This window comes from Scyliorhinus torazame, chromosome 15 (genome assembly GCF_047496885.1).
Source record: "Scyliorhinus torazame isolate Kashiwa2021f chromosome 15, sScyTor2.1, whole genome shotgun sequence".
NCBI classification, from domain to species: Eukaryota; Metazoa; Chordata; class Chondrichthyes; order Carcharhiniformes; family Scyliorhinidae; genus Scyliorhinus; species Scyliorhinus torazame.
Window position 1 is genome coordinate 27,987,065 of NC_092721.1, and position 26,914 is coordinate 28,013,978.

General features: G+C 45.8%; 1 long non-coding RNA gene across 1 annotated transcript in view; it reads right to left on the reverse strand.

The window, feature by feature from the left end:
• Nucleotides 1–18,095: 18,095 nt before the first annotated feature.
• The window catches only part of LOC140391372 (uncharacterized), a 36,409-nt gene continuing 27,590 nt past the window's right edge, over nucleotides 18,096–26,914 (reverse strand). Inside the window, exon 3 of the long non-coding RNA XR_011935018.1 lies at nucleotides 18,096–19,611. This is a non-coding gene — a long non-coding RNA (uncharacterized lncRNA). The remainder of the gene's footprint in view (nucleotides 19,612–26,914) is intronic.

Consider the following 26,914-nt stretch of genomic DNA (forward strand, 5'->3'; position numbering starts at 1 on the left):
GCATTAAAAGGCTCGCTTTGCATCTGTCAGAATGCATTTCAAGCATCACTTGTATAAAAGCGCTGCAATTTTGTCAGTCTTGCCCATCCTAGTTTTCAGCTTAAAGTTGTGTACTTTGCGACCATGTGTGGTCCATCAAAAGCCATGCTCACAATCAGTCATCCAGTTCGACAAATTAAGAAACACATGACCTCTGTATAATGAATGAATCATATGAACTTAGCATTCACCGTAGAGGGTGCATTAAGAGTAGCTTTGCTTGGTGAAGGAAGAGAAGAATTTACGGTTCATGTGTGTCATCAGGCTGTCTGGTGTCTGTAGTTGCACTTGCGTATCTTCTTGAATAATCCGGTTTGCATCTGCAGAATATAACTTTCGTCGCCTGTGCAGGATTCCTGGAATAACGGAGGAATCAGACAGCCTTTAAAGTGGCGCAGAGTAGTGGGTGCATCAAGCATCTGTTGAGTGAACGGGGATATGGCATTTTGATTAATGCCATCTAATTCACCTCCTGACACCTGGAGAAACCCCATAGACAGAACAGTGGAAGTCAGTGAGAAATCCCTCTCAATCAGAATCAATTTACTGGCTTAGATCACTCATTATCTCCTTGTTAAGCTAGAATTGGCCCTGTATTTCTGTCATTCAGGCAATTCTTTCAAGTCTGTAGATTTTTCTTGCGGGAATGCAGGATTCTGTCTTTCTTCCTCCCTTTGCTTTTAGACGCATTTTGTTCTTTTTTTATTCTTCTTTGAGTTCGCCACCCCAATCTCAAGAGGTGTTTTGCCATTAATTATGTCAGGATCAGAGCAGTATCCTCCCTGTGGAGTAAATATTACAACAATGTATTGTTAGCCTTATTAGAAAGTAAATTGGATCTTCAGTCATTTAATTGGCTCCATCAGAATTCTTAATTTACAAGTGGAAGCCGTCGAGCATCGCGTTAAATCCAGATTTGAAAACATAACAGGGGTAAGAGTACGGGTGTTGGGTCTAATTGGATAACAGTACCAAAGAGCTGGCACAGGCCATGATGGGCCAAATGCCCCCTTCCTGTGCTGCCTCATTCCATTGTTGACAATCTTCACTTTTCTTTTCCCCACTTTCTCTGGCAACCTTTCACCGGCTTTCTTCTAAAGGTATCCATACCTCGATATGGTTCCACAGGCAGCTGATACCTCATGATACCTCATTCAAGTAACCAGAATTTAGTTTGATGATTCGAGGTTGCTCAAATGTAGGTGAGATCACAGGCGATTTGATCCTGTGATCTCCTGAAATCCTCACACATTTGGGGTGGTGGGGGTGGGATCCAAGCCGATTCTGTCTGTGCTGCAACTTCAGACCAACATAATCATCAGAGACTGAGAATTGGCTTCCTGGTCGACACTACTTGGTTATTCATTGGAAGAGTTTGTAAATGCACTTTTAAGGAAATCTGGCATTTTTTTGCGATTGCGCTAAGTCAGCATAAAATTCACCCGTAGTCTAAAAATAATTTTCAGGAATGCCTGCATGCTGCAATACAGCAACATAGCAAAAAAAAACATTTGGTGTAAAATAAATGACACCGGTGCTTAAGTAGACAGGCCATCTGGATGTGGTTAGGCTGGCTCTGAAATTGGCTGCATTCTGACCTTTGACTTAACCCACTTGAATGATGAATACTAAACCGTGGTTGTTATCAAGCAGACCCGCCCCACTCTTCTTTTTTAACCCCAGTCCCAATTGTGGCATGTGGAAGCATTACATTCCAGCAGCCTTCACATTATATCACCTTGGTTCTCGGTGATGTACCCGAGCTTGTGCTGCAGCTGCAGTTCCTTCCCCACCCGAGCACTGTATTCCACTGTTATAAAGTTAGGAGAAACAAAATTGCTCTTTTAGACATGTCCGCTTATTTCTGGCTAAAACATATTGTTAAGAGAAACCTGTTGTACTGCCTGGGCTACAAGTGGTTGATTTCCATAAATCTCCAGATGATAATACATATGCTTATTATAATCGAAGCATTAAAATGCCAGCTGCAAATGTGTCGAGTAAATAAGACTCTGAGAATCCAAAGCCAAAGATGTAATTTAAATTGGGCGCAGATAAATGTGAAATGGTTAATGCAAACTCTCCTTCTTTTGTTGGCTATTAGCTTTTTCTTTGGGATTTGTGAATGCAATCTGCTTTGGTTTTGTTTATTTCAATGTCAGTTGCTTGTACTTCACCTTGCCAAATTTCCAAATATTGAAAAGGAATCTGGGTGGAAATTAAGCCAGTTCCATTAGCCTTCGCTGCTGCTTTCTAAAATCCCCTGCCGTGTGACCCACTCTTCGAGTCAAAGCATTATAACCCAAGATAAAATGTCATTGCATGCATCATCGTTACTGAGCAAAATGAGCAACCAACTCCCAAAGTCTTCTCATTTGACCAGCAACTGATTCAGACATTCCTGTTTGTGTTATTATGAAGGATTAGATATCTTCCTCTATTAGGCTGCTGAATCAAGGCATACTATCACCCGAACCTTGAGGTAATAGCTATCCCTATAGGTTGGTCAGAGCTTAAGCACTCCTGTTATACCAGCACACTACCACAGCAAGGAACTTAAGGGCCAAATCCTCCAAGATATGGCAATCTCTTCAGAGTTTTTTCGGAATCGTTCCTCACTGTGCAGGATAGTCGGGGAAAGCCAAACCACAATTCATTTTTATGTCACTAGCTGTCTTGCTTTGGTAAGTCTTCATTTGCTAACACACTGAAAAGCTTTGGAACACTTAAATAACTTTCCAGTGTGTAAGTGTGTGCGTCTGAGTGAGATAAGTGGGTAAATGGGTAGGCTGGTAGAATGGCAGGGTGGTAGCTGGCATGATGGGTACGGTGCCAGGATAAAAGGTAGTAGGGTGGTAGGTGTCAGGATGGTTGGGTGGGTAAGATGGTGAGATCGGGTGAGTTTGGGTAGAGGGGGAGTCGGAGGGTTGAGGGGAGTCAGAGGGCTGAGGGTGGTCAGTGGGCCAAGCAGATTTGGAGGGTTGGGGGGAGTTGGAGGATTGAGGGGGTATTTGGGGGCCAGGGTTTTGAAGGGTTGGGCGATCAGGGAAGGTGTGAGGCCCGGTTTGGAGGTTGGGGAGTGGGGTAGGTGCGTGCTGGGGAGGGGGTAGAGGGTTAGTGGTGGAGTTGGATGGTCAGGGTTGGTCAGAGGGTCGGGGAAGAAGTGATGTCCGGGATTTTGAAAGGCCGGGAGAGACGGGCAGGTTAGCGGGCATTCGGGAGTGTAAGATGTATAGCTATCCAGGGGTTAGATTTATTTTTCTGTCCACGATTTCCTGGGCAATTATCCAGGTACGTGACCTGGAAAATTCAAAATTCTAACTCAAAGTTGGAGGCCTTGTCAGACAATCCTGGGGAACGAGGGAATTGGCCATCGGAAGTTAAAATTCAGACAGAGTCATTGCGTTGGGACTTCCAAGGAGCCCCATAGCGCATCTTCCAGGTTATATTCAGTCTGTGACCATCCTCAGACCAGAAGACCTGGACTAATATTTACCAGGCAATTGGGGAATTGTACCTTTAAGAACACAACCCCATCATGCTTGTATCTGTTACTGATGTTCCATTTGAACCACACAGGTGTGTGACAGAGGTCTGTGCCTCAATAGGTACCGCTGGGACAGATGCTCTGGATTCAAGTCCCCTTCCAGGACTTGTCAGCCACCGAAAGGTCGTTCAGAATGTGGTTCAAGCAGGTTGATAATCAACCTGCATGTACTTCTAATACTTCCGTAATATTCCCACAAAGGAGAAAGAAAGTGTGAAGAAATGAAACACGGAACTATGGTCTGCAACGGCATAGACACTGAGAATGTTCCCTGAAGAACAATAAACAGACCAGCGACAACCAGTGTTCCCTTCAAGATGAACATATGTGCACAGCAGCAAATGAACCTTGAATGTACCACACAATGTGATAAACAGGTTTCATAGGGAATGCTGCTTCTTATTTGTCACACCAACTGCTGATGACATGTGATTATCCATCGTGAAGCTGAATCCTAATGAAAGGTCATCATTAATTCTTTCTCTCCACAGATTGTGCTGACCTGTCGAGTTTTCCAGCTTTGTTTTCCTTTTATTTCGAATTTCACCATAGTTTGATTTGTCATTAAATTTTATGGAGGTAAAACCCTCAAATCAATACACTTCCCTTATTTTTCAGGACATTGTATAACGTTGAAACTGTGGACATTACTGGGAGTGGGAGGGTATGGAGACATTTCAAAATATCTGGAGGTTAAGGGAATCCTCTAGTGGTGCAAACTGTCAACTACAGATAAACGGACTCATTTTTCGTTGGAAGTTGCTGGTATTCATAGAATCATAGAATTTACAGTGCAGAAGGAGGCCATTCTGCCCATCGAGTCTGCACCGGCCCTTGGAAAGAACACCCTGGGCGGAAATCTCCGCAATCGGCGTGATGTCCGCCGACCGGCGCCAAAAACGGGGCGAATCAGTCCGGCATCGCGCCGCCCCAAAGGCGAGGAATCCTCCGCACCTTGACCGGCCGAGCCCTAACCTTGAGGGGCTAGGCCCGCGCCGGACTGATTTCCGCCCTGCCAGCTGGCGTGAAAGGCCTTTGGTGCCCGCACGAAACTGACTTTGCCGGGCGGCGCATGCGCGGGAGCGTCAGTGGCCGGTCATGGCATCCCCGCGCATGCGCAGTGGAGGGGGTCTCTTCCGCCTCCGCCATGGTGGTGACCATGGCGAAGGCGGAAAGAAAAGCGTGCCCCCACGGCACAGGCCCACTCGCGGATCGGTGGGCCCCGATCGCGGGCCAGGCCACCGTGGGGGCACCCCCCGGGGCCAGATCGCCCCGTGCCCCCCCCAGGACCCCGGAGCCCGCCCGCACTGCCTTGTCCCGCCGGTAAGAAAGGTGGTTTAATCCACACCGGCGGGACAGACATTCCAGCAGCAGGACTTCGGCCCATCCGGGCCGGAGAACCGCCGGGGGGGGCCCGCCAACCGGCGCGGCGCGATTCCCGCCCCCGCCGAATATCCGGTGCTGAAGAATTCGGCAACCAGCGGGGGCGGGATTCACACCAGCCCCCGGCGATTCTCCGACCCGGCGGGGGGTCGGAAAATCCCGCCCCTTATTTAAGTCCACTTCTCCACCCCTAATCCCACCTCACCTTTTGGACACTAAGGGGCAATTTAGCTTGCCCAATCCTCCTAACCTACACATCTTTAGACTGTGGGAGGAAACTGGAGCACCCGGAGGAAACCCACGCAGACACGGTTGAGAACGTGCAGACTCCACACAGTCACCCAAGGCCGGAATTGAAACCCGGATCGCTGGATCTGCGAGGCAGCAGTGCTAACCACTGTGACATAATATAAAAAAGTTAGAATCATGACAAGTAGTGTAGAAGCTTTAAGGAATTACATTCATAATAGTTTAAGTCAAATGTGTTGATGATAGTCTGTTACTCCCGACGTCCCTTGTTGATTTGTTTTTCTTCCATTCCGCATTGATATTCTCTTCCTCCCACTTGGACCATGAGACCATAAGAAATGTGAACAGGAGTAGGCCGTTCGGCCCCTCGAGCCTGCTGCGCCATTCAACAGGATCATGGCTGATCCGACAGTTCTCATGCCCAGTTTCCCGCCCTTTCTCTGTAACCCTTGATTCTCTTACTGATCAAGAATCTATTTATCTCAGCCTTAAACGTACACAAGGACTCTGCCCCCACAGCAGTCTGTAACAAGGAGTTCCAACGACTTACAACCCTCTGAGAGAAGAAATTCATCCTTATCTCAGTCTTAAATTGGTGCCCCTTTATTCTGAGACTATGCCCTCTGGTCCTGGACTCTCACATAAGGGGGAACATCCTCTCAGCATTTACCCTCTCAAGCCCTTTAAGAATCCTGTATGTTTCAATGAGATCAGCTCTCGTTCTTCTAAATTCCAGTGAGTAGAGTCCCAACTTGTTTAACCTTTGCTCATAAGACAATTCCTCCATAACGAGAATTATCTTAGTGAATCTTCTCTGAACAACATCCAATGAAATAATATATTTCCTTAAATAATGGACAAAACCTCTCCAGATGTGGTCTCACCTGTACCTTGCAAGACTTTCTTACTCTAATCCACCAACTCCCTTGTAATAAGGGCCAACATTCCATTAGACTTCCTGGTTACCTGCTGCACCTCTGTGCTAGTTTTCTGTATTTCGTGCACAAGTAGCCCCCAAAGTCCCTTTGAGTTGCAGCTTTTCTCCATTTAAATAACACTCTGTTCTTTTGTTCTCCCTTCCGAAATGAACAATTTCACATTTTCCCACATTAGACTCCAAGTGCCAGCTGTTTTCCCACATATTTAACCTATCAATATCTCCTTGTTTGCAAACTGTTTGTGCCCCTCTCACAACTTTCTTTCCACCTATTTTTGTGTCTTCTGCAAATTTGGTGACTGTGCATTCACTACCTTCCTCCAAGTCATCAATATAGATGGGAAACAGTTGTGATCCCAGCACTGATCCCTGAAATACACCACAGGTCGCCAGCCTGAAAATGAACCCCTTATCCCCACTCACTGTGTCCTGCCCGTTAGCCAATTCTTTATCCATGCCAATATACTACCTCCATGCCTTCTGGAAGTCCGATACACAACACATGTACTGAAGCCATGCTGACTCATCTTGATTAGATTATGATTTTCCAATTGTAGTGCTATTACTTCCTTAATACTTATTTCTAACATTTTTCCCAACAATAGATATTATGCTCATCGGTCTATAGTTACCTGATTTTTGCCTCCCTCACTTTTTGATTATGCCTGACACATTGGCAGCTTTCCTAGCCTCCAGCAATTCTCCACAATTCAAAGATTTTTGGAAAATTAGAACCAATGCATCCATTATCTCTGTAGCTGTTTCTTTTAGGATCCTAGGATGCAAGTCATCAGGGCCAGGGGACTTATCTGCCTTTAGCCCCATTAGTTTGTCTAATATTACTTCTCTATTTCTCCCCTGTATTCTTTAATATTAATGGGATGTTGGAAGTAACTTCCACTGTAAAGACTGATGCAAAATATCTGTTAAATTCCTTCCTCTTGTTCCTTGAAATCTTCCCTCCACAGCACTTCTTACTGATCTATTTTCTCTTCACATGTAAATTTCTTTAGCCCATGTAGTCTCCTCAGCACACCATCATTTGTAACATTTGTTACAGTAGATCCTTTGCATTCTCCCCCAAACCCACATTTCAAAACTATTAGCCTCAAAGGCCAACTTGAACGCCAAGATGCTTCAACATTGAACAGCGGCAACTGCACTCCCATTGATACCATCACAAAATCTTCTGATGGTTCAGTTCTTACCTCTGAACCTAAAGGCATGGGTTGAAACCCCAGTGAATGATTCTGCATCTGCTCATTTCATTGAAGGTTATGTAGACCGAGTGGTCCTGTGATCATGTGATGACGCGGTTACTTAAGACGTCACGTGACCGAAGTGCAGGCAGAGGATAAGCATGTCGTAGTTGCTCAGCGAGTTCATAAAGTATTGTTTGTTAGAATTCCTCGGTTGTCAGTCTTTGGGAACACAGCACTTCCACAGGTTACATTGTGGGAAGCTTGCACCAAAATGTTTGCTATATCCTTCCATGAGGGGACTAACTTTGTAAAATTACCCCTTCAATTTCAACAGATATCAATCTGGAGAATCTAAAGTACCATAAGCAATTCAGTAAATTATTTGCATTCTAGTACCTCCCTCGATAAGATAATTTGTTCAATGTCCAATCCATTGTACTGACTTAGCATAATGAACTTCACAGTATATATTTAGCACGTCTCTGGTAAGCATCCAGTGCCAGGTTACCCCTTGATGATGTAAAACCGTACAGCTTCTTTCCCTGGTTAGCAAGCCAGTTGCAGGGTGAGAGATGTCTGCCTTCCCAGATTCACCTCTAGGTGTGTCTGAAGCGATTCACCATCTGCGATCATTGTCATCTTCATTTACTCAGCATCTTCCTTTTCTAACTTTATTAATCTTGCACATACTTTACCTTCTCTGTTTCCTGGTGAACTCAACTCCCCTGTTTCATGTAGGAACTTTGGTTATCAACTGAACAATTTTCATAAGTTGAACCTTCTAACCTCCTTCAACCGCTTCCTTAACCTTTCCAAAGCATTAACATTTCTAGAAGCTTCTGATTTCGTTGAACAAAGTCTCAATGTATATATCTTAGCCTATTAGGAAGTCTGACCCCCTTCAGCTGCCTTCGTGAATCAAATTGGCCAATCCATCTACCTAGAAACCTTAAAAAAATATTATTGAACTAAGCAGTCAAGTCTTAGATACTGTAGTTGCCAGATTCAGTTATTTAATTTCTCTTTTTCATCTCCTTGTGCTTAAACCATCAAGCAAGAGATGTTATCCTGATAGCAACTATCAAAGCTTTGACTCAGCGTTAGTAATTTGAGGTATTTGACATGTTAATCTGTGTTTGTGTTTCAGTGTTAACAATGTCCAGGCTGAAACAAAATATATGTCTTACAAAGGTCAACCTTGTTCTTTGAGCATATCTTACGAGAGAGAGCAGTGTAGACTGCAGGGGCTCTCTTGAACGAGAATATGGATATAGCGACCATCACCAGGCACATTATAGTGGAAGAAAAGTGAGTGATACATGACTGCAGAGGGCATCAGAGAGTCAAGAGTGCAGCGAATATTATTCCAGGAAGTGCTTTACTGTAGTAAAATCAGTTAACAAGGCACGGTCATAGAATCATAGAATTGTTACAGCGCAAAAGAAAGCCATTTGGCTCATGGTGTCCAGGCGGGCTCTACTAAGGAGTAATTCACATACTGCCCCCCCCCTCTCCACACTTCCCCTGCACGTTCTTCCTTTACAGATATTTAGAAAATTTAGGAAATATAGAACGGTTTGTGGTGCAAAAGGAGGCCACATTGCCCATTGTGCCTGCGCCGGCTGTAAAACGAGCAACTCAGCCTAATCCCATTTTCCAGCACTTAGTCCTGACTCCTGGAGATGACTGGACCTCATGTGCATATCCAGATACCTTGGAAGCGAGTTGAGGATTTCTGCTTACTATTCTTCCAGGCAGTGAGTTCCTGGCCCCCACCACCCTCTGGATGAAAAGATTTTCTTCAGCTTGCGTACAATCCTTCTATTAAACACTTTAAATCTCTGCCCTCTTGTCGCTGACCTCTCAGCAAAGGGAAATAGGTCCTTCCCAGCCACTCCATCCCCTCACAACCTTGTACACCTCAGTCAAATCTCCCCTAAGCCTCCTCGACTCCAAGAAAAAAACAACACTAGCCTATCAATCTTTCCTCAAAGCTGCAATTATCCAGCCCTGGCAACTTCCCTGTAATTCTCCTTTGTACCCTTTTTCATGCAATTACATCCTTTCAGTAATGAGTTGACCATTTGAAGACCAGAGCCAAAGGAGAATCAGATTGCCAAAAGAAATGGTGTCTTTGAGGTGTTGATTGACAAACACTGAACATTCCATTAACCATCTGGGCCCCAGTGCCAGTTATAAGTAAAGTTCAGAGAAGAAGTGGGCTATTGTACCAATGTGCCATGTTTTCCACTTTCTATTTCAACCATGTTTGTGTGGCCTTGCCAATTAGGGTCAAATTTTGTTGTGTTAAATTATTTCTCACAAAGGAACCTTGCAATTAATGGACACAGAGAAAATTTCAGTGCATCCGTAGCGAACAAAGAACAAAGAAAAGTACAGCACAGGAACAGGCCCTTCGGCCCTCCAAGCCTGTGCTGATTTTAATGCTCTAACTAAAAAAAAAACTTCTGCCCTTACTCGGTCCATACCCCTCTATTTCCTCCCTATTCATGTACCCATCCGGATGCCTCTTAGATGTTGCTAATGTGCCTGCTTCCACCACATCCTCTGGCAGCGGGTTCCATGCACCCACCACTCTCTGCGTGAAAAGCTTATCCCACAGATCTCCCTTAAACTTTTCCCCTCTCACCTTGAACATGTGCCCCCCCCCCCCCTGTAATTGACATTTCCATCCTTAGACTCTGACTATCCACCCTGTATATGTCTCTCATAATTTTGTAGACCTCTATCGGTTCTCCCTTCAGCCTCCGTCTTTCCAATGAAAACCATCCTAGTTTATTCAACCTCTCCTCATAGCTAACACCCTTGAGACCAGGCAACATCCTGGTGAATCTTCTTTGCACTCGCTCCAAAGCTTCCACATCCTTTGGATAATGTGGTGACCAGAATTGCATGCAATACGCCAAATGTGGCCGAACCAAGTTTTATATAGTTGCAACATGATTTCCCAACTCCTATATGCAATGCCCCAGCTGATGAAGGCAAGCATGCCATATACCTTCTTAAACACCTTGGCCACCTGTGTTGCCACTTTTAGGGACCTGTGGACCTGCACGTCCAAATCCCTCTGTATGTTAATGTTCCTAAGAGGTCTGCCATTTACAGTATAATTTCTACCTAGATTTGATCCTACAAAATGCATCACCTCGCATTTTCCCGGATTAAACTCCATCTGCCATTTCTGTGCCCAAGTCTCTAATCTATCTCTATCCTGTTATATCCTCTGACAATCCTCGGAACTTTCAGCATCTCCACCAATCTTTGTGTCATCCACAAACTTACCAATCAAACCACCCATATTTTCCTCCAGATCATTTATATATATTAAAAACAACAGAGGTCCCAGCACTGATCCCTGTGGAACACCACTAGTTACAGTTCTCCATACACCCTTCCACCGCTATTCTCTGTCTTCCATAACCAAGCCAGTTTGTAGCCATCCCACCCTGAAACCCATATGACTTTAGTTTTTGTACCAGTCTGCCATGTAGGACCTTGTCAAACGCTTTACTAAAGTCCATATAAACTACATCCACAGCCCTTCCCTCATCATTTTTCTTTGTCACCGCTTCAAAAAACTCAACCAATTTGGTGAACCATGACCTTCCCCATACAAAACCATGCTGCCTGTCACTAACTAGTCAATTTTCTTCCAAAGATGCATATATCCTGTCCGTCAGTATCTTTTCCAAAAGCTTCCCCACCACAGATGTCAGACTCACCAGCCTATAATTTGCTGGATGATCCATGCTTCCTTTCTTCTGAATGCTAAGTAAGTAAAGTCGCCATAGTTCCAGATCCTGCTTCCTTTCTTAAACAAGTGAACAACATTGGCTATTTTCATGGCCTCTGGAACTTCGCCTGTTGTCAAGGAGAATGTGAAGATATATATTAAGGTCCCAGCTATTTCTGCCTTTGCGTCCTGCAGTAACCTGGGATAGATCCCATCCAGCCCCGAGGACTTGTCCACCTTAATGCAATTTAGGATATTCAATGCTTCCTCCTTTGATATATTAATGTTCTCAAGAGCGTTCAGAAACCTATCCCTGACCTCAACATCCGTCATGTCCTTCTTCCTGGTGAATACCGATACAAAGTACTCATTAAGGCTTTCACCCACTTCCTGTGGTTCCACACATAACTTCCCTCCATTGTCCTTGAGTGGACCTACTCTTTCTCTTGCTACCCTCTTGCTCCTAATATATGCATAAAAAGCCTTTGGATTCTCCTTGACCATATTGATTAAAGACATTTCATGGCCCCTTTTAGTCCTCCTAATTCCACATTTAAGTTCCTTCCTACTTTCACTGTACTCCTCAAGTGCTCCATCAGTTTTTAGATGCCTAGACCTATCATATGCTTGCTTTTTTCCTTTTGACTAAGCTTACAATTTCCCTTGTCATCCATGGTTCCCGAATCCTGCCATTTCTATCCTTCATTTTTGCAGGGACATGCCTATCCTGCACTTCAACAGTCTTTAACAGCCTCCCACATGTCAGACGTGGATTTGCCCTCAAATAGTCACTCCCAATCCATATTCCCCAGCTCCTGTCCAACTTGGATGTAATTGGCCCTCGCCCAATTAAGCACCCTCACCCGCAGGCCACTCCTGACCTTATCCATGACGGCTCGAAATCTTGTGAAATTATGGTCACTAAACTCAAAATGCTCTCCCACTGAAACATCAATCACCTGGCCTGGCTCATTCCCCAGTACCTAGTATGGCCCCTCCCTGGTTGGATTGTCAACATACTGTATCAAAAAGCCCTCCTGGACACATCTAACAAATTGCTCTCCATCCGAGCCCTTGGTTGTAAGGGATTTGCAGTCAGTACGGGGGAAGTTAAAGTTGACCATCGCAACTACCTTGCTTTTTTCACACCTTTTCAGTATCTGACTACACAACTGCTCCTCTGTCTCCCGCGGGCTGTTGGGAGGTCGATAGTACACTCCCAGCATTGTGATTTCACCTTCCTTATTCCTGAGCTCCACCCATAATGCCTCACTACAAGATCCCTCCAATGTGTCCTCCCTCCGCACAGCTGTGATATGCTCCCTAATCAGCAACGTAACTCCCCCACCTCTTTTGTTTCCCCTTCTGTCCCATCTAAAACAACGATATCCCAGAATGTTATGCTGCCAGTCCTGACCCTCCTTTAACCATGTATCCGTAATTGCTATTACATCATAGTTCCATGCAGTAAGCCAGGCTCTCAGTTCAGCTTTGATTTGGACCAAAGTCTGAGATATGAAATCTTAGGACAACTACAGTTCCACTGTCCACAGCTTGCATTTCTCATGGTGACATTCATAACGTCCACTGAAGAAGCAAAAGAGTATAAACTGCATTGCTGTGTTGCGACTGTAACCAACAGCCCTGTTCATGTATAACTGTTATCTCTTACAGGCGACAGCAGAGGGAGCAATAGTTTTCTAAAATAGCTCATTTCCAAAGACAAAGCACAAAATGCATCTTGACATTTGTACACCCACCATTACCTTATTGATGTCTGAATAAGGATTGTGCCTTTTTGATATATGTGCACAGATTAGGTCTCATAAAATTTAGAATTTACTGTGCAGAGCAGAAACATTAATTTGACACCTCATATGAGGACTTTTGCACTGGGAAAGTGCAGACTTAAAACGTCAGCCCATCGAGTTTGCACGAACCCTTGGAAAGAGGACCCTACCTAAGCCCACACATCCACCCTATCCCCGCATCTTCACCCTATCCCCGTAACCCCAACTAACCTTTTTTGGGCACTAAGGGCAATTTAGCATGGCCAGTCCATACCGGGGCATACAGAGGAAACCCACGCAGACACGGGGAGAACGTGCAGACAGTGACCCAAACCAGGAATTGAACCCGGGTCCCTGGCGCTGTGAAGCAATAGTGCTAACCACTGTGCTACCATGCCGCCCTAAATTATTTTGACCAACGCTCTAATTTCCTCACGACTATGAAGACAGGCTGTTTAGGCTAGGGTTGTTTTCCTTCGAGCAGCGAAGGCTGGGGGTGGACCTGATTGAGGTGTACAAAAATTATGAGGGACATAATTATGAGGGCCCTTGTCTCGTGTGTATACAAGTACTGTTAATAAGCAAGGAGTTTGGAATGTTGAAAGCGTGATTTGCATGCCTGGACCAGTTAACGATCTTTTGATATGTTGCAGAGGAGAAGTGAAAGTGTGCTTCAAAATGTCATTATGAACCGGGGCCTCACCACATATCCGAATGGGAAACTGTGGGAAGCCATGAATGATCAAGCCAGAGCATAATGTTCAATAGCACAGCAACAGTTCAGCCACTGTAGGGAGAGAACCTGGTGTGTGACCAGCTCTTTCAGTGAGCTATAGAGTTCAACATAATTATTTTCTTTGGATGTCTGGATTGTATGAGGCACAAAAGTATTGCTTCAGCATCTGATAGCATTGTGGATAGCACAATTGCTTCACAGCTCCAGGGTCCCAGGTTCGATTCCGGCTTGGGTCACTGTCTGTGCGGAGTCTGCACATCCTCCCCGTGTGTACGTGGGTTTCCTCCGGGTGCTCCGGTTTCCTCCCACAGTCCAAAGATGTGCAGGTTAGGTGGATTGGCCATGATAAATTACCCTTAGTGTCCAAAATTGCCCTTAGTGTTGGGTGGGGTTACTGGGTTATGGGGATAGGGTGGAGGTGTTGACCTTGGGTAGGGTGCTCTTTCCAAGAGCCGGTGCAGACTCGATGGGCCGAATGGCCTCCATCTGCACTGTAAATTCTATGATCTGCATCAGTGTTTGCAGAAACATCTAGAGAAAGAACATGAAAGGATCGACTGATCAATCTCTCCCAACATGACTCGACCAACAGGCACCGAGGACCTAATCCGTCTTCCTTCCAACCCTACAATTTCCTGGGAGGGACAAAAAGATACAGCCACATAATGTAGGTTCTGAAAATGCAGAATTTTCTTTTTCTGGCCTCCAAAGGCAATTAAACAACTTCCAGGAGAGGGCAGTCACATCATTAGTAGCAACCTTTGGAAAGCCAAATCTGAATTCACACTCTGTGCACATACTGGAAACTATTCTATGACGGTGTAAAAGAAGTATTTGCCGATGCCTGAACCTTATTTCCAGAATTGATAGTGATGCCTCCTAATCATTCCCTGCCAATCTAATTGAAATAATGTCTTCCTTCACTAGAGTATAACCTTTTTTTTATTTTGCAAATGTTGATCATATCCCTTTTTAAGTCTGCACTTTCCCAGTGCAAAAGTCTTTGATTCCATAATCCTCTCTTAAAGTCCTCATATTAGGTATCAAATTAATGTTTCTGCTCTGAAACTTTATCACCCACCACATGAGAGGTTCTAAGTTGACCATGTTATGCTAGATGTAGCCAAGTCAATACCTTGGTACCAATTAAGAGCTCCTTTGCTGGTTTCATATCAATTTTGTTAGGTATACACTGATGCATGATCAATGACCACTAAAGCGAGGTTGTAGTCCAACTGGTCACCGCATTATAGGAAGGATGTGGAAGCATTGGAAAGGGTGCAGAGGAGATTTACCAGAATGTTGCCTGGTATGGAGGGAAGATCTTATGAGGAAAGGCTGAGGGACTTGAGGCTGTTTTCGTTAGAGAGAAGAAGGTTAAGAGGTGACTTAATTGTGGCATACAGGATGATCAGAGGATTGGATAGGGTGGACAGTGAGAGCCTTTTTCCTCGGATGGTGATGTCTAGCATGAGGGGACATAGCTTTAAATTGAGGGGAGATAGATATAAGACAGACGTCAGAGGTAGGTTCTTTACTCAGAGAGTAGTAAGGGTGTGGAATGCCCTGCCTGCAACAGTAGTGGACTCGCCAACACTAAGGGTATTCAAATGGTCATTGGATAGACATATGGACGATAAGGGAATAGTGTAAATGGGCTTTAGAGTGGTTTCACAGGTCGGTGCAACATCGAGGGCTGAAGGGCCTGTACTGCGCTGTCATGTTCTATGTTCTATGTTCTATGAAGGCTTTAATAAGCTAGATGTTTCCCCCAGCAGCTCAGGTACAGAATGAAGGCTGCTGGGACGGCACGGGCTCTTATACTGTTGCTAATTTTCTCCTTGGTTCAATTGCTCTGTTTTATTACCTTTGCTCTCGAGTCGCCAGGTATCTTTATGATACCGCTACGAGGTTCAAGTGCGAGTAATGATCAATAATCCAATGCACCGATTAGTAAGATTTAAATCAAAGCACATTTATTATACACAGTAATCGCTACTCATGCACAAATTCTACGTCTAAGCTACTTCTACAACTAACAGGCCTATACTTAACTTTGAACTGGCCCACCAGGTCAGGGGAACAAAGGGCCTTTCGTTCGGGTTCTGAATCTGGGGGATTCGAAGTTGGTACGGATTGGTAGCTAGGAGCGCCTATCTCGTAGCGAGCGTTGAATTAAGACTTACGAGTTTGGTGATAACTGGAGTCACTGCACCGGTCATGATCAATGTTGATTCGTTGTTGCTGGGTGACCCGGGCAGGAAGAAGAGCGTGAAGAGAGCGAAGAGGTGAAGAAGAAGAGCGATTTGAACTTGGGGCTCAATTCTTATAGTCCCCAGGGGCTTCCCGCCTTTCGGGGCAGACCCTGTACCTGGTCCCAAGTGATTGGACTTTGTCCTAATCGCTTGGTTCGATTTTCTCTAATACTGGAGCGGTTCCCTGATCGATGGGCGGTCTTGAGGTGATCGTTCACCTCCTTTGTTTTGGCTCCTGCTGGTGCCGAGGAGTCTGGCTTTGCTTTGTGTGTCAAAATGTTACTTATTGTTCCCGGGGATTGCTCATCAGTATGCAGATGGCTGCTACTTTGTTATGCTGATGGCCGCTGTTATCGATGTTGTCTGGTTTTTGCAGAGGTAAATACACAGCAAACCTGCAGCTGCTGGTTTTTGTCTTGTTGGCTGACTTTCCCATCAGCCTTTGCTGTTCGCCATTTTAAATCGGGAGTTGGCCAATTTAAGTGGCTACAATACCCTGCCCAGCAGGGCGGAGCTACCATACATCCTAACCAATAGAAAGCATACAGTGTCCACCAATGGTGCTCCAGCCTGTCAGGTACCGTAATACCTCTAATACCACATACACCCTCCACACTTTTGCACTGATAATCAGCTATATACGTCTACGGTCCTTCTCCACTCACTAGGTTTAAGTGGCCAACCCTGTGACCCTGGGTATAGGCCTAGAGTTTCCTACTCCAAATGCAAAATATTGTAATTTTCTACACTGAAGGACATGCCTCGCAAAAGCTGCCCATTCTCCAGTACTTCCAGAACCGTTTCAGACTATTTCATATGGAATTTACAGTACAGAAGAAGGCCTTTCGGCCCATCGAACCCACACCGGCCCCTGAAAGAGAACCCGACCTAAGCCCCCACCTCAACCTTATCCCCTTAACCCACCAACCCCACCTCTCGTTTGGACACTATAGGGCAATTTAGCATGACCAATCGACCGAACCCGCACATCTTTGGCCTATATTGTCAGGGCTGGCTTGTTGTGTGGGTCCGCCATGTTGCACGGAGTACTCCGGGGCCCTGCAAGCCCCCTTCAAAACAGGGAATCACTCTGGACTTTTTCCAGGAAAGTGGGGACAGCCCATTTTTAGAGAATTCCGCCCTATGACTTTATGTCATCAGAGAACTTGGCGGCGGGAGCGGTGTTCATGCAATACTGACAACTGGATCATTAAAGATTGGTAAAAGGCAATGAACCTAAAATAGATTCTTCCAGGATGGACTGGTGACTGGTGGCCAGGAAAACCTGCCCCCATTAATCATTACCTTAAGACTTTTCTAGAATCTAGGCTGGGATTCGTTAATCATTCATGCTGAATGCAATTTATAATACCTTCCAACAATTTGCTTAAAACTGGAGTCAATCCTTTCTGAGTTGATATGGGTGGCATTGAAGACAAACTATGTAACACGTTCTGTGCACAGCAAACTCCCACAAACAGCAATGTGATAATGAGCAGACCCTCAGTTTTTGGGATGTTGATTGAAGGAGCTCCCTTGCTTCTCTTCACAATAGTGCCTTGGGATCTTTTACATCCACTTGAGAGGCAAATTGTGCCTCGGTTTGATATTTGATCTGCAACCACTGAAGATACAACACTCCCTCAGTTCTACGCTGGAATGTCAGCCTTGATCCAGATTTGTATTAGAATGTGAACCTAGAACACCCTGGAACCCAGAGGCAGGAGTGGTACAAACTGAGGCACAGATGACACTTGAAGGTGGAGAATGAGATAGAGGTGTGGAACAGTTTAGGAAGGGAACTCTAGAGGTTAGGGCCTCAGCAGTCGAAGGCCTAATTAAAATTGGAGATTCTCAAGAGGTTTGAATTAGGTCAGTGCAGATGGGTCAGAGAGTTGGGGCCTGGAGGAGACTACAGACAGAGGGAGGGGCAAGGCAATGAAAGGATTTGAAAAAAATGGTGAGAATTTTAAAATTATAACCTGATGGCTTCTCAATACACTGGATGGACCGAATAGCATCATTAGGCAAAATGAAGGGTGGAGGGGTTTTGTTGCTCTCTTTGGTTGTTTCTAAATATGGCGGTCAATATGGTTGCCTTCCTTAATTCTGATTACGTTTGCTTTAGAGTCGCCAGGTATCTTTCGATACCGCCACAAGGTTCAAACCCGAATACTGATCGAAGAGTCGGTACACCAGTTAGTTACTTCAAAGTCAATACTATTTATTTACACACACAGCAATATCTACTCATGCGCGAAATACGACAGACTAAACTATCACTACTGCTAAAGCCTATACTTAGCTTCGGGCGCCCGCTCAGTCAGGGGCTCAATGGCCGTTGTTCGGTTCTGAGGCTGCTGGGGTCGAAGTGGTAGAGGAGAACAGCTAAGGTCGTCCGTCTGGTAGCGAGCATTGACCTTGGACTTTCTTGCTTCTGGTGTAGCTGGTGGACGGGTCTCTCCACTGTGAGAGCCAAGTCCAAGAGAGCGATTCTCTCTTGGGGCCTTCTTCTTATACCCGAAGGGGGCTTCGCGCGCTTTTGGGCGAGCCTTGAACTTGGCCCCAATCAATTGGGCCATTTCTTGATCATTCACATTGATCGTGACCAATAAAGGGGTCGGTGCCCTGATGGCTGGGCGTGTCCTAGGTGGCCGTTGGCCTGCTTTGTTTTCTGCTTTCGGTTTGGGGAACTGGTGCCGTGAGGTCTGGGGCCAGATCGGTTACTTAAGTATCTCCCTTTGTTCCCGGAGATGGGCCATCCATATGCTAATGAGCCTACAGTTTCAGTCTCATCTGGGAGCTGTTTCTCCAATATGCAGACAGGCTCTGTGCCTGCCTGCTTTCTTAGCATTGTCCCTATTTCCCTGTAATCTTTGCAAATGTCCATTTTGTATTCTGGAAGTGGCCATCCCAGATGGCTACACACCGTCCTTGTGATCCTCAATGCAAAGCGTGAAGGATCACATTACCGCGTCGTCTTCGTTCTCCTCCAAAGTCGGGCACCCATAAGCACTTGACAGGCTCTACACTGCTCTGTCCTATGAATTGCAACTTTTACCTAAATTATTTTATGTACATACATCATTATAAAATTCTACAGGGTGCTATGACATACAGGCATGCATTACAAAATAAAAAAACTGGAACCTCTAACTGTGCTTAACTGAACTAACCTCAATCAATCAAAATAATTTACAACATTTTAAACTGTACAATAGCAGCAACACAGGTCTCTCTGGCTTGGCAGCCAAGCACAGAGTTTTACATTTCTTTATTAAAACAAAACAAACACACAAAAAAATGGATGTACTTTAATTCACTTAAAGGGGTTGGGGGTTTGTTGAAGTCCGAAAATAGGGGACCTGAGGGTGTATACCGGGGTGCGGGAGGCTTTCCTCCGCCATTTCCTAAATCTAAGGGTCTGAATGACACTGCAGTGTATCGCCAGTACTAACAGTGCTTCCACAATGTAGGACAGGGAATACCAGGTGATGAACTTGTCACACCAGGTCGGTGTATCGGTAACTATCTCGGGGTTTAGTGTATGGCAGGGGTGGGAAACATTCACGGCCTGCGTGGTAGGGGTCAGGGTGGTAGCATCCACATGCAACTGGAGGGGTCCCACTAAGATCCAACTGTAGAGCATGATGGTTGTCTTCATCTTTCCTTCTTTCTGTCTTCTTTTCTTCTTCTGAGGTTCCTGAGGTGCCCGAGTTCTATGGACACAAGCATAATTTCTCTTATTATCTTGTTTAAGATCTCGTATGTCTGTCCTTTATTGCCAACCACCCTATATAATTGGTCACCATCTGTGACTCACTCATTTTTTTTTATTAAACCAAATATTTGGGGACAAGACATCCGAGAAAAATACTGACACAGTGCGAGCCATCTTGCAGCCTGTGCGATCTACCATCCTAGTGTTTGAGGATGTAAATAGCACCTGGAAGCAACCTAAGGGCTGCCATAAAGAAACAAAAGAGTTTCAAACTAAAAGTGCAAAAGTATGGGCCGCGGCGGGTAAGAATGGGTGGAATCCCCAGGTAGGACGGTGACCAGTGCCGTATGTGCTGTACCCGAGCATAGCTGACCAGAGGGGGGTCCTCAGGCAGGGCGGGGATTAGTGCCATTTCTCCACTGCCTGAGCGACCGGCAAGAACGGTAAGAATTTGTGGTCGTCGTGGGGGTTGCATTTGTTGCTAACATCTACCCTCAAAGCAGAAAAGCAGTTATGATCGCTTGTCTGTCGACAAACTTGTTCCATTAACTGCCAGTGGGCGTTAAAAGAGTGGTGGCGTGGGGTCATGAAAACTTTAAATTAACAAACAACATTTAACATTCACAATAACGAACAAACATACATTACAAACATGATGCAGGTTCCATCAGAAAGTAGGATACCGTAAATCACATTGGGCTTGGGGTGTAACTAGCATATGGAGTCAGTGTAGTGTGACCGAAGAAGAGAGGAAGGAGGAGAGAAACAAAAATGAAGTGGCATTGCTGAGGTGTCCCTGCCATGGAAAGTGGTGGGTAAGCGCTCACAGTTTGCATGGGGCAGCTGGGACCTTGCAGCTGCTGTGGCTGGTGTTCTCCTTCATAATTGGGGGCTAGTCTAGCTGGTGGGGGTCTCCTGCAATCTCGGGCGAAGTGTCCAGACTGCCCACAGTTGTAACATGACCCCTGGGGCACATAAGGTGGAGAAAGGTCTCTGGTGCATTGCTCCCTTGGGTATGGTTCCCTGGGTGGGGGGTTAGGCTGTTGATGTCGTTGCTTGTTCGGGGGGGCATTGGTGTGCTGATTCCGTTGCTGTTTCAGGGGAGCTTTGCACTCTCGTGCGTAGTGTCCTAATTGGCCGCAATTATAACACCCCTGGGATTTGGTTTGCTGTGGGCTGTTTCTTCCCTCATTTACCCATGCGGGGTTCTGGTGCATCCCAACTGGATGCATGTTCGCATCTGCCTGCTCTTCCTCTGCTTTGCCATAAGCTGTTTTACCTTGGATGGACTGTTCCCAAGTGCGGGACAATCTTTTCAAAACCCATTTCTCGTTGTGGGCCTCGTCTGAGGGGTCGTAATTTGCGCAAGCTCTCTGTCCTGCCTCTGTCGCATGAGAGACTAGGATGCGGGTCCATTTGGCCATATTATCTGGGGTCAAATGGGCGCGGGCTAACTCTCCAAACACCGCTGTGAAGTGTATCCACAAGCGTCCAGCAAACGCTGTGGGATGCTCTGTCTTCTTTTGCCTACACTTGTTTAGGCCTTCTACGGGGTCTCCTTTGTTATAGCCGATCGCATCTCGGATCGCTGTGTGTATTTCTTGGAGGGTGCCTCCTCCTACATTTTGTGGGTCGGGAAGGGCTGCCACGACTGAAGGGTCGAGGCTTAAAACTGTGAGCTTCACTTGCACCTTTTCATCCAGGCCGTACATGGTCGCCTGCTGTTTTACTCAAGCAAAGAAGTGATGGGGGTCCGATGTGGGTAGGAACGGTGTAATTTTATCACATGCGTCTCTTAATTGGGTGACGGTTAATAGGGTAGTGTAGAGGAAATCTGAGTTTCCTTCTGCTGCGGCCCTGCAATGTGTGGTTACAGGGTTCATCGGGGTGTGTTCTGCTTGTGCAGTCAGGGGTTGGGGTGCTTTTCGTTTCTGGGTTTTTCTTGCGTACATGTCCCATGTACATATCTATGGGCAGTCTCCTTTAACTCCTGCCAATGGGGGCCGTTTTCCTGATCTAACTGGGGTCCAAACATACTCTGAAACCCATTCTGAACAGAAAGCAGAGATTGCAATCCTGCAATTTGCTTCCGGCACTTTGTGTGATCTACCGAGCTCTGCCTTTGTTCCGTTGTGGAAGTGTGGAGTGCTCGTAAGGCTGCTTTTAAGTCGTTACATTGCTTCTGTAACTGCTCAACTTGGTGTTCCGTTTCCTCTCTTACCAACTGTAGCGCACAAAGACTCCGAGAGACGAATAGAGTGAAGTCGATGAGGCTTTATTAAGCGTGACTGTTCCCCCGCAGTTCAGCAGTAGACTGCCTGCGGGGGAGGACTCCTGGTTCTTATACTCTGCCTTCAGGGCGGAGCTAGAGGTCAACGGCCAACCAGGACCCGGGATCTGTCAGCCAATGACATCACGGCTTCACAGTCCCACATGACCCCTAATGCATACTACCACACCAACACCGCGCATTGCGTGTCCTTCTAGGCCTTATCGTATTGCAACTGAAAGCTGCTTAAATGGGCAAGACAAGATTGGTGTGCCCGCTTGGCATCCTCCACCTCCTTGTCCCTCGCCGCTAACTGCTCTCTCAGTTCCCTGTTCTCTCTCTCATATCCGTTCACATCTGTTGATCTCCAAATTTCTTTCCCTGTCAGTCTGGCCTCAATAAAAGTTGAGACGGATTCGCACGTAAACAGAAGTTATTTATTTAGCTTGCAAGCTTGAATCATCTTACAGAAATGTAACAGGACATCCAGCCTCTTACACTCCAGAAAACGACTGACTAAAAGACAAAGGGATCTCTGCAAAATCAGTTCAAATGGTATCAAGTTTCACATACTCGACGGACATAGGTCAGCCTATGTCCCTCCTGACCTGTTCGATCTATTCTGATTGGCTCACTTCCAATCCCTTTCTCTGGCCCCCATCAATGAAGCATCACTCTCATAGACACACCTCTTCCTGCTTTTTCCATGCGGTCTCAAATTCCTTTGTCCCTAACTGCAAGAATCAAAGTGGCTTATTTCTACATTACATTAACTAGTAACTCTAAAGTAACTATTTTATATCACATTCGTCATTCCCTCCTTTTATCATTCCATGATAACCGAACTATCCAATCTATAGCTACGGTCCCTCATCTAAAAAGATTTGTCGCTGCATTTCCAATTCCTGTCTTAGCCCCCCTTCATCTGCCTCACCCTCATGGATTTTAACAGTTAAATTTTTTTTCTCGGTGATTGGGGCGGTGATCTGATCTAGTGCACCCCGCATTCTACCCATCACACATTTAAGGATGGCCAGGCCCACAAAGATGCAGCCGATAGCTACCACTAGATACATGGCCATATTTATCAACCAGTCCTTCCATCCTCCAGATCCCCAGTTACCCCAAGAGCCAGGATCCTGCATCCCGTCCAAGTGATCCCGTATGCGATCCATAAATTTAGTGATGTTAGCAGTCAAGTCCTGAATCCCCATAATACACTTGCCCTGTACTATGGCGCATACCCCACCCTCACGGGCCAGAAGATAGTCAAGAGCATACCGGTTCTGCATTGCAAACAACCGTAGCTGAGACAACTCCTTGGTTATTGCCCCGAGGGCTCCCAAGGTTTCATTTCCCAAGATGGTAAGGCCGCAAATAAAATAATTCCGATCACTAACAGCCAAGGAACCCCCCACACCTCCCAGTGTCAATACGCTCAGAATGCCCCACCCGGCTGAGTGGCCCCGGTTGGGTGCAAGAACCTGAGGTTTTTTCCAGTTCTCGCAAAATTCAGCAGAGACTGCCCGGCGTGCTAACTGATTATGCAGCTTCCACGCCGAAGGGCAGGGGACTGTGGTAGGGACTAGAGTCCCTATAGCAATTCGGCGGGGAAATGGGGTGACAAAACGTTGGTCGCCGTACCATTAAATAAAAAGTAGTATCCTTGTTCCGTGTGGAGACTAGCATCACAATCAGCATATCGGTTGCGTAAGGACCTCCCAGTAGCCCAGTTTATCCAATTTTGAAATGCCCATTCGGGCCGCCCAGCAATGCAGAAAGCCCTATTCCCAACAGTGATATGAGAGACATTCGCCCAGCCACAAAGGAGCTGGAGGCCAGCGTTCAATGGAACGCAAGTGATGTTGTAACAAACGCATTGGCCAGACGCCTGGGTGATATGGCACCTCCTGTCCGTACAGGTGGGAAACAGACATGTTATATTTGTGTCCACCTCTACCAGCAACCAGCCGTACCCTTCACTGCTGAAGCAATTCTCGTACGACCGGGAATCCCTATTGGGAGTGAAGTGGCTAGGTATGTACGCCCTCCACCGTCGCAGCCTATCGTACTGTGAGTGGGGATTACCCCGAGGAAGGGGAAGGCAAATAGCCGGTGGTGCTGAATCCGGATCGTAAGGAAGAGTGACTTGCTCGGGCAATGGCTCGGAACGCTGACAATGAACCACCGTTTGGGGAGTGCCCCAAAGCGGTGAAACAGAAAATAACCTAGACACCGCTGCGGGGTTTGGGTAGCAGACAACCCGTCCCTGGCCATACAGACGGTGGTAAATCTGGTAGAAGAGATTCATACTACCCGGGTTTTCCTCAGTTTGGCCTTTAATTAACTTAAGTGCATCTCCCGGTAACCTACGTTCTAGCTGTACTTCCCTTCTCACACGCCCCGTCCTCTCTCTAGTCCCTTTCTCTTTCTCATGGTCTCTTCCTACACTCTTCTGACAGCTTGATGTTACCTTTATTGTACCACTTTTAACACATCCAAAATCAAATTTACATGTATTCCAAAAACAAGGCAATGTCCATATAATGTTCCCTTCCCATCGCCGGGACCGGTGCAGCTGCTTCATGACTCCCGCATTCTCCTTAACTTTGATGACCTTCCATGAGTCGATACCATGTCCTCGTATATGGGGGCAGTGAAGAACATCACCTTTGCATAGGTGATGTATCCTTATAGATTGGTTGGGGCTACACAGATACATAATATTCCCCTTTTCCATGTCCATCGCCAATAACACGCCAAGCGAAGTGAGGCCAAATATCAGACAGACGATGCGTAGCCACTCCATCATGCTCCACACCTGTAAAATAGCACTGGAAAAGGGAGGCAGGTTAGTATCCGACCTTTTACAGTAGTGGAGATGGACTCAATTTTTTTAGTTATGAGGGTCTGATTGTGTCTCTCAACCACCCCGGCTGCCTGCGGTCTGTAAGCACAGTGTAACTGCTGGCGTATGCCCAACTGGGAGCAAAACTCCTTGTTAATTTGTCCAATAAAATGAGGCCCATTATCAGAACTTAACTGAGCTGGTATACTGTACCGGGGAATGATTTCCCTCATCAAGACTTTAACCACAGTAACAGCTTTACTATAGATAGTCGGATACGCCTCAACCCATCTGCTGAACACATCCACAATGACCAAAACATATTTATAACATTGACACCTTTCCAACTCAATGTAATCCATTTGGAGTGTCTCAAAGGGACCACTGGGCAACGGGGTTTGCCCCTTCCCACAAGGGATACCTTTTCCGGTGTTATATTGCTGACAAATCAAACACCGATTACTGATACTTTGGGCCAACCCCTGCATTTTAGGGTGCCACCAAGTGTCCAGCAACAAATCACTAGTCCCTCGAGCCCCACAATGAGTTGCAAAGTGTACACATTCGATGACCCATAAAGCCAGTACATCAGACATACAAGTCTGATGTGCAGGCGTGGTCCATAAAGAGGAAACAGAATCATATGTACAACCTAACCGTTTCCACATTTGTTTATCACTCTCAGGAGCGTCCTCCTGTAACCTTATGACGTCTGGCATTGGCTTGTCAGAAGCAGACACATTCATAGTAGATCGTTTAGTCTGACTTAACATTTTAGGCACCATCACTTGCTGAATTTGTGCGGCTGTGCGCGCTGCACAATCTGCTCGTTCATTACCAACGTCAACTGGGGTTGTACCATTCGTGTGGGCAGCGCATTTAATAACGGAAATCTGCGCTGGCAGAAGGAGGGCCTGCAGTAGGTCATTAACTAAACCCCGGTGGGATATTTGACCACACATAATCATGTCAGGTTGTTCTGACGAAATGTCACTCAAATCGCCCCTTATTGTGGTAGTTTCCTGAATCAAGGCTAAACAGTCGTGGCCAGGTGCGTCTTCATGGACAGGGGGACCACTAAGAAAACAGGCTGGATTGATAGTGGTACAGTATTTAAATGTCAGACGTGGATTGTTCAAAAGGTATATCTCATACCTATTCTGACGAGCTGCGGTAAGATGCTGACCATTCGCCCCATATCCCTGGCATGGTACTGGTCATGGACCTGACGTGTAATATGAGGGCTTACCGAAGCTGACTGTGGCCATAAATGTGGTGATATTGTAACAAAATCGGCTGTACCTTCTTTTCCCGTGACTGTGGCTGTAACCTTGACTGGCCATTCGGTCTCAAGTAATGGCCGGTATTTGTCCTCCAACTCCCTGTTTCGTCCAGTTCTGTCATAGGCCAGGGTAACGTGATGCAGTGATAGTGGCTGTTCAATGTCTAACGTCCACCACTGGGGGGTGATAGAAATATAGCACTGTTGTCTCATCCTCCTCTTCGCTGATCCACCCACCCAAAGTCACTATATTGGAGCTCCTGCTGGTAAACTACCATTTCTGCCGCTTGTTGGGATCGCAGATCATCCTTTTTCATTACATACTCAGTCTTAACCTTTGTAACTGAGCCTCCTTCTTGGCCTACACCCTCCTTCCAGTAAAATCTGACTGCCCTTGCCATCTGGGAAGGGTCGTTCTCTGTCCAATTCATGTTATTACATTTCACAGCAGTAACCACAGAAGGTGGTAGGCAATGCATTAACATAGCACAGTATTGAGGGGAATTCTGACCAGTTTGATACAGCAAATCGCCTGACTGCCCCCGGTAGATTTCATTAAAACGCCCCAGACATTCCTATGGCTCGTCAATCTTCCTAGGTTTTAGGTCTAAGATAACAGAAAGATTTATGGGCCTTTGAAATGTGCTATTCAACGCATTCAAGATCTGTATCCTTCTTTTCTCTATTTGCTCTCTTTTTTTTTAAAACTTAAAAATGTTTGAAAATTCAAATGGAATTACTGCAACTTGCAAGCTTAGCTCTGATCTCAACTCAGAACTAAATTTACAATTTGCTTAACACAAACTTGTATAACATTTACAACTTAATTATTTCTTTATCTTAACAATTTTTCTTTTAACAAGTTTTTTTTTCTGTTACATACACATAAGTATTAGCAAAAT